The 8,250-nt window shown below is 38.9% G+C and overlaps 1 pseudogene; it reads left to right on the plus strand.

Annotated features, from left to right (window-relative positions):
* The first annotated feature begins 3,787 nt into the window (after positions 1-3,787).
* On the plus strand, positions 3,788-4,268 carry LOC118915048 (ferritin light chain-like; annotated as a pseudogene).
* Positions 4,269-8,250: the final 3,982 nt, after the last annotated feature.

Raw genomic sequence — 8,250 nt, forward strand, 5'->3', positions numbered from 1 at the left:
AAATACTGTGTCTTCCTGGACATCCGTCATGAAGGAAGAAAGGGAGTCACAACAGCTATTTAAAATATGTTTTTCATATGGTGCCAGCAAAGCCAAGAAGCAGAGAGTAATGCAAAAGGGATAACAAATGGTTTGTCCCTTCATACAGAAAATGCACAGCACCATGCTGACGGGTTCCAGTGTCGTTAATCTTTTCCTACAATGCAAACTGTCACCATCAGGACTCCAGTGACACACATGTTCCCAGGTCCACATTAAGGATGAAGAACTACTTTGCAATGTTTTGAAGTCTGTCTGGCTTCATGGGTAGACTGTCTTTTCCCTACTAGCTAAAAATCAAAACAAATCCATGATAAAGGATAATGGATTTGAATAGAAAAAAATATTTCTTGATGTTTTCTTCAAGTGATGTCTTACTGTGGCAGAGCTAAGATCCCTCTGTCTTGAAGGAAACTCTCCTTAAAGCTTGACAGGGTCTCAAGTAATGCTATTCAAGAAAACTAGAAAATGATTTTGCACTTGTTTTATCTTTAGACCACATAAATGGAATACACTCTATCTCTTAAATCTGTGGCCTGGATAATTTTTTTTTAAATAATAATAATGCCAGAGTTCCCAAAATGCTGAAAGTATCTTCCAACTGAGACCGCCTTTAAAAGACCTTAGTAAAATATCCTTAATTAAAAGATAAATATGAAAGTGTCATAACCATAGGCTTTTGTACAGGGTTCTACAATTAGTCAACTTTTTTCTTTTTTCTAGTAATGTGTTCCTTTTGTTCATTTCAACATTCTGCATAATCAGAAAGCCATCAGGGTGATGGAAAGCATACTGAGTCAGAGAGATGAATCACAAAAGCCCCAGAAACCTCTGCCAAAGTCGAGGCCATTCCTCAGAGGACTGGGAGCAAGTACAGTCATAGCCAAAATGGCCAGTCTTGCTCCAAAGCACAATTGCATAAATCCACCACATTTATTTGTCCAGGAAGTTAACTGTGGAAAACTAATGTGACAGCAAAAGGGTGAGAAAGCAGAACAGTTGTGGAAAGAAACAGAATTGAAAAATGATGAAGATAACAGGACATTTGTTATAATATAATAACAACAGGAAACCTCTTGGGGCTATTAGCCTCAGAAGAAGGTCTAAACTCTGAGCCCTCGATTTCTTCATACAGCAAGTATGGCAATCAGGAGACTTCCAGGTCTGCAGCTTGAAGATGACTTAGAATTTTCTCACTGAAGGATAAAACTGGTCATGCGCTAACCAAGTCTGGAGATCTCAGTTAATCGCATTAGATCAAATCCTCCAAAAGACATCTATTTATCCATGTACTTCTAAAGATAAACCAACCGTAAACCCAAGAAGAATGTTTTCTGTTTTCCTCCTGTCATAGATTGGCTAGGATGAAACTTGCCTTGATGTGAATGCTTGCACAATTTGAGTTAAGAGCATAACAATGAAAAAAAAATAATTAAGATTTCAAAAGGTTTTAATCTCCAAGAAAAGTCAGAAAATAAAGTAAGTTTAATCTCCAAGTCAAGTAAGATAATAAAATAAAGATCTGAGCACAGAGGAAAATGAAGCAAGGAACAGTAGAGCAGAGGAAAAATGATGTCTGTATGTTATCTTAGGGCTGAGCTTAAATTGCTTGCAAGGTGCCTTGCCGAATTACTGTCAGATGTGACTCGTGGAAAGGGTGAAAAAAATATGGCCTTTCCTGCAGTTCAGTTGAATTCCCACCCTTAGAGTTGTAAGTTCAAAGGGGGAAAAAAATGAAAGTATCAGGCACACAAGAGAGAGATGCTAGCTACAATGGGGGAGAGTCAGTAGGAGAAAAATATTTTAACAGACTCAGGGGCAGAAAGGACTTCACAGTAATAAGAGCAAACAAACCACATCTACTTCGCAGAGTTTTGGTTTAAAAAAAAAACTCAGGCAGAGGCTAAATGCTACATGTAGTCTGCTCATGCGTATCAGCAAGTCCATTCTTCTGGACCCAAATGAGTTAAGTATAAAAAGTAAAGAGAGAAAAGTGTTATCTTCTCCTAATTCAAATGAATTACATGTTATGCATAAATATGAGCAGGTGCCCTACAGCACCTGGTCCCACAAAAATTAGTTCTATGTTAGGAAAACCATGCAAACAGCACTTCAACTCAGGTTTTGACAAAATTGGTGAAAAGAGGATTACCCAGGAGAGAGGTGGTCTTCCATGAGTGCCAAGGCTTCCTTTGTTCTTTCTTTTCCATCACCATTTCCTTCTTGAACTGTTCTTTCTGAGATCCTGTATCTTGAAAGACCCTGTGTCTGTATCCTACAGGATGCCGAACTGCAACTATGAAAGAAAATGGGCTTTGCTGAGTCATAAGAATATTCAAAATGCATAGATTCTTCAGAATGCAGCCAGCACAGGAGACCTAACTCTCAAGTCCTTCCCAAACTTTGGATGCACGTGGACGGTGTTGGCCTCAATTGTCCCCTAATAGCACCCACATTTTACTAATATTACTATTAACATATGCCTTCAATTTGTAACTGATGCATAACATTGCATGGCAGTCTTTTGTCTTTATGTATCTCTTTGGCTAGGGCTGCTTTAAGCTTTCGAACAGTTTTGAGCAGTAACACATTTATCTGTAAATTGGCAAAGGGGAGTAAGAAAGATGATTTATGGGGCATTAAACCAAATCCTCTGACTGAAGCCCAGATTTTTTAGGAATAGCTAACATAAACATTTCAGTTTCCTCAAACATCCTTCTAAAGCAAATGCAAAAAAAATAATTTTAAAAGAGTGATATTTTTGCATATTATACACATTAACACATATAACTTGTAGAGTCTGAGCTGACTGGATCAGAAACATTATAAGTCTACAATTAAAATCACATTAAACTACAGTAATGATCTTGAGGAACATTTCATTTGCTCAACAGTCAAAACAATATCCAATTGTTTTCTAATTTACCCATTCTCCCGAGCATCTGCCTCTTAATTCCACATACCTTGTGGATATCTCTACTGGATTACCTGGCAGAATCTCAATTTTGTCATGAAAAGATAAACTAGTCATCATCTTCATTAGCTAACCCTGTTCACTGTCCTGTATTCTCTGTCTTTATTACAGGCAGAACCACTGTCCTTTTGTACACAACTGTTCATAAGTGTAATATATGTTTTCTTTTTCAGGCAGTCATTGCTGAATCTTCTGGGTATTGTCTTGGTGACTTCTGTGAAGTTCTCTCTCTCATTTCAATTCCCACTGTCATCTTCTATCTTAAAAAAGAACATTTCTTTGCAGGGCAGATGTCTAAAACACCTTTCTACCCTAAAAAAGTCATTATTCATTAAATACAAGCCTAGAGACAGACAAAAAAGTAGTAAATCTCTTAATCAGCTAAGTTGTCAATAAGCAAATGAATGTCTACTTACAATGACAACAAATGGTGGTAAGTGCCATAAAGGTGGTTTTATCCTTTTCTGAACAGTAAGGTGAGAGTCGAGCTGAACAATAAGAATTAAACAAAAATACAGGCAACCAACCAAAAGCATGAGGGAGATAGAGCATTGCTAAGGAAGAAAAAAAAGCAGCGCTCCCAGTGGTCCCCCGAATCTGTCTCTTGCTTCAAACAATGTTTGGACGGAGCAGACCCAGGGAGGTCCTTTCTACCAGTCCCCTACTAACCTCCAACCTCTGTTCCAGTTACCACCTTCGAAACTGTCTTCTCAGTTAGCCTCCAGGACCGACCAAAACTGTGTGTTGAGCTTAGCTTCTTACTGTCTATCAACCATGAGCTCCCAGATTCGTCAGAACTATTCTACCAACGAGGAGATGGCCGTCAGCAGCCTGATCAACCTGTACCTGCGGGCCTTCTACACCTGCCTCTCTCTAGGGTTCTATCGACCATAATGATGTGGCTCTGAAAAGCAGGAGCCACCTCTTCTGCGAGGTGGCCGAGCAGAAGCGCAAGGGAGCCCAGCATCTCCTGAAGATGCAAAACCAGCGCAGCCGCCGTGCCCTCTTCCTGGACGTGCAGAAGGATGACGTGCAGAAACCCTGGATGCATGGAAGCCGCCGTGGTACCAGAGAAGAACTTAAACCAGGTCTTTTGGGATCTGCATGCCCTGGGCCCCTTCTCTGTGACTTTCTGGAGAATCACTTCCTAGATGAGGAGGTGAAACTCATCAAGAAAATGTGTGACCATCTGACTAACCTCCTCCGACTGGCTGGCCCTCAAGTATCTCTTCAAAAAACTCACAAGCTTGCCTAGGAGGAGCCTCTGGAGCCCAGCAGCCGTAAAGGGGCCCCTCCAGCCTTCCCCTGCTGTCAGGGCTGCTTCCTGAACCTCTCCCTGCACCGCTCCCTGCAGCCACTAGGCAGCTTTCTAACCACCCTGGAGCCCTCCCCTAAGCCAAGGACCAAATGGAAGCAAAAGGTTTTTTGCAGAAAAAGAAAAAATACAAAGCTCTTAAATTGGAGGACTTGAAAGGGTAGGTGTGGCTGCAGAGAAAGAAGAGAATATAATAGTAGACCGTGGAAGTGCTATAGGAAAAGAAGTAGAATCTCATTTCTGTTTAAAGTCATTCTGTGATGTGATGTGATGTGACGTGAGAGGATGCGAGCAAGTCCAGAAGTCACAACACCACGCAACCCATTAAGCCAGTGAATGTTTCAAACCACACCGTACTCCGCAGGGCTCTTCCCCGACACTCGCAACATTCCCGTTAGCGCTGGCTGAAATTAAAATTAAACCCATTATTCATGAGACAGTCCATACAAATCATCTACCCCCAAAACTGCGATCAACATGTACATCTTTGTTTATATTTCAATTATAGCATCTTTTCCCTTCAACCTAAATATTGTTGTTTAGATCTTAAACTCCATATGAGGTTTCTCCTCCTTCCCTCCTGCCTTCTTCTCCACCTCTCCCCTGCCTCTTTTCTTTCCTTCCTTCTACCCATCTCTCCCTCCCTCAGGTATTTCCTGAGTGGTGCTGTGCTATGGGCCCTGTTATGGTGTAAGATCCTTCTACAAACGTATTATGTAATTTCTACATCATCTAGCACAGTGGTTACACATTGTAGATAAAAATAGCTTTGATCAATACCCTAGCGAAAATTATTAAAGTGACTAGCTTAAACCTGCAATTTATAAAATTAAGCTGTATTTTCCACTAGAAAATAGTAAAAGTAATCTAGTTCATGCTATAAAATTAATATTAAAATCAGTATTTTAATATATTTCTTTTAACTTTACATAACTTCTGTTTTCTTCTGGCTTTACACATAAATACATAAAAAAAATAAAATAAATATCTGTATGTCAACAGTTTGTTAAAATTGGAAATGTACTAAGGATACAGGTTTTGTTGCCATTTTATTAATAGAAAGCTATGAAATTGTCATCATGTAAATGAATCATAATTTACCTAATTTCCTTATTCTCTTAGACTTTTAGTTTATTTCCACATTTTTTATTAGAAATATATCCACAAGGAAATATCCTGATATATAAATTTTATCATATATGTCTGATTTTACCTAAAATTCAGAAATGTGATAGAGGTGGGACATGTTTTGGATTGTCTTGCCAGGTAGGTTGATTCCAGTTGCTTTTATGCCAAAGTTTGAAAGTGTTCTTGTCCCCACATTTCCAGCAAACTTAAAGATTATCATTTCAACTTCTACCAAATTTTAAGTGAAAAATTCCGATTATTATTACTTTAATTGTCATCTAGGTCATTACCAAAAGCCATATACCTCTACTTGAAACCCAGCTCCACCGTGCAGTAACTGCTGGCCTTGGGCAAGCTCTTTGGAGCTACTTTACCTCAGTTTTTTCGTATGCAAAATGGGAATAACCGTGCTTTGCTGATGACTTTGTGAAAATTAAAGGAGCTGGTGGATGTCAATTTTTAGAGCAATGTGTGGCATGTAGTAAGCTATAGGTGTCTGCCACTTTTGATTAAATAATTTGAAAAATCGTGTAGTATCAGATGTAGCTTTCATTTCCATTGTGAAATCTTTCATGACTTCAGTGCTTAAACATGTACTTGAATATTAGCTTATACTCTTATAGCATCCTCCTCCCTTGTTATGAAGGCTACGTTATATGGCATGTCCACATCATTCCAAAGGAAACAACTTTCAGAGATTTTTATTTGCATTGACTTCAGAACCATGTTTTCTATATCTTAAGAATCTTTTTAGAGGCACGACATTTCCTCTTTTAATTTCTATGTATTTGTTTCTCATCACTTACCCCTGAAAGGAAAGCTAACCATAGATGCAGGTCAGGCTCTTGGGAGGAAGTTGAGAAGACAGAACACTCAGCACAGGCCTGCACGTCCACGCTCCCATCTGAACCTGGCGATCAGGCCACCCGGGGCACTGGAGCTCAGCGAGCTCAGCGTGGCTGGGGCACTGACACCGCCCAAAAACTCCCCAACAGACTCTGAGAACCTTGGCGGCGGGATCCAAGTCCATCCCTCCATCTCACTAGTGCCCTGGGTTGCAGGGCCTTGAACATACAGCCCACTCCATCCGAATGAATGAAAGAAGCATTTAAAAAAATGTCGATCTTTTAAACTACTCCTTTCCTTTAAGTACACAGTAGAACAGTGCGAATTTGTCTATAGGTCAGGACAGTATGGTCCACAAAACTCAAACCCTCCTCCCCCATCTCCCAACCAATCTGCAGCTAACCTGTGTTGTTCCTACTTTGGCCTCTTCAGTAATATTTTTTCTCTGGAAGTAAAATATCCCAAGGGCAGGCTGGTTGCTCTAGTGCTGAGAGGCAGCACAACATACTGGCCTTGAAGTAAGACTGATGCACCTTCAAATCCAGATTTTGCCCCTTTCTAGTTGTTTCACTGGCTCAAGGGACTGAATCTCTCTAAGTCCCAGTTTCTCATGTATGGACACAGATGGAATTCTCCTCTAAGGATTGCCTTTGAGGATATCTAGGAAAAGCACTATTGATAACCCTGGCTCACCAAAAGATCTTACTAAAGAGCCCCTGTTACGATTCTTATCTATTTCATCATCATCATTAATGAATATAAAAGATGTCCTAGGGGAAGAAGGAAGGTGTGGAATTATTTTCATTGAATTACACAAGTCGTGTCAGAGGTTAAAAAAAAAAAAAGTCACTGTGAATTTTAAAGCAAAATCACTAATTTCAATAAAATGTATCTTGTAAAGACACAGATCAGTGCGCATATATGAAAAATTTCCTTCTGATATTTATTTTCAAGTCTCTCTTTTAAAAGGATCCTTAGTAAAAGTTTAAAATGAGTAAGAAGTAGAAAGCTTATACCTTAAAACAGGTTTTTTTAAAATACCAAAATAGGCTAGTTCTCATGCAGATATAAAAGGGTTTCAATTAAACCTATAAATAATAAAGCAGTATACATTTAAAAAGTAAAAGAATTGTGTTATAATGCAACTTTCAAGAAATGGTATCTAATATGTACAAAAATCTGTGTTGGTGAAAGGATAAGGTGAATGAAAATCATATCCTTGATTAGCCATGTTCCCACCTCAAGGGGAGAAGATTATTAGCATCTCCATCCACCACAACAATATTTTTAATTATCCAAGAAATGAAGTCTCACTTCCTGATATACCTTCAAAATGCTTAGCGGCGTCTTTCCCTTTCTTTGGAAATAAAGAAAACCTAAGCTTTGTTCATTAAAACAAAAGAATGTTTAGAGTTAGATAGTTAATTTCAGACAATTTTTTTCAACACATGAGTGCCCTTTTCTCTCTGTTGTGTAATATATCCACTCTTAATAAAGGAGAGGTGGATTAGGCTAAACTAATTGCAAGAAGAGTGATAAAAACGATTACAGAGGAAAGTAGTTGCTGATTTTTTGTACTCTAAAGTAGAATTGAAAGGTAGTTTCTATTCTTCCATTAAATTAATTTCGGCAGAACACAAACTTACATTTAATTTTTCTAAAAAAAAAAAGGCTCCCAGCATTTCCGCATGTTTAGGTAGAAAAACTCATTTTCTTGGGTATGTGTTTGATGGGTCATTTACTTAACAGTCACTTACCCAAGATGCACTCATACAAATAACCACCTCAGCTCGGCCTTGCTCTCCAACAGTCCAGTCCTTGCAGCCACTCTGCTCCAATAACAATGAGGCTAACAAACAAGCCAAATCCTGAGCAAATCTGTGTTTTCAGGGGCTTGAGAAGGAAATGGCTCATGCCTTTAAGCTATAAATTCAAGAATAATTAGGAC

The sequence above is a fragment of the Manis pentadactyla genome, chromosome 12, assembly GCF_030020395.1.
Source record: "Manis pentadactyla isolate mManPen7 chromosome 12, mManPen7.hap1, whole genome shotgun sequence".
Lineage (NCBI taxonomy): Eukaryota > Metazoa > Chordata > Mammalia > Pholidota > Manidae > Manis > Manis pentadactyla.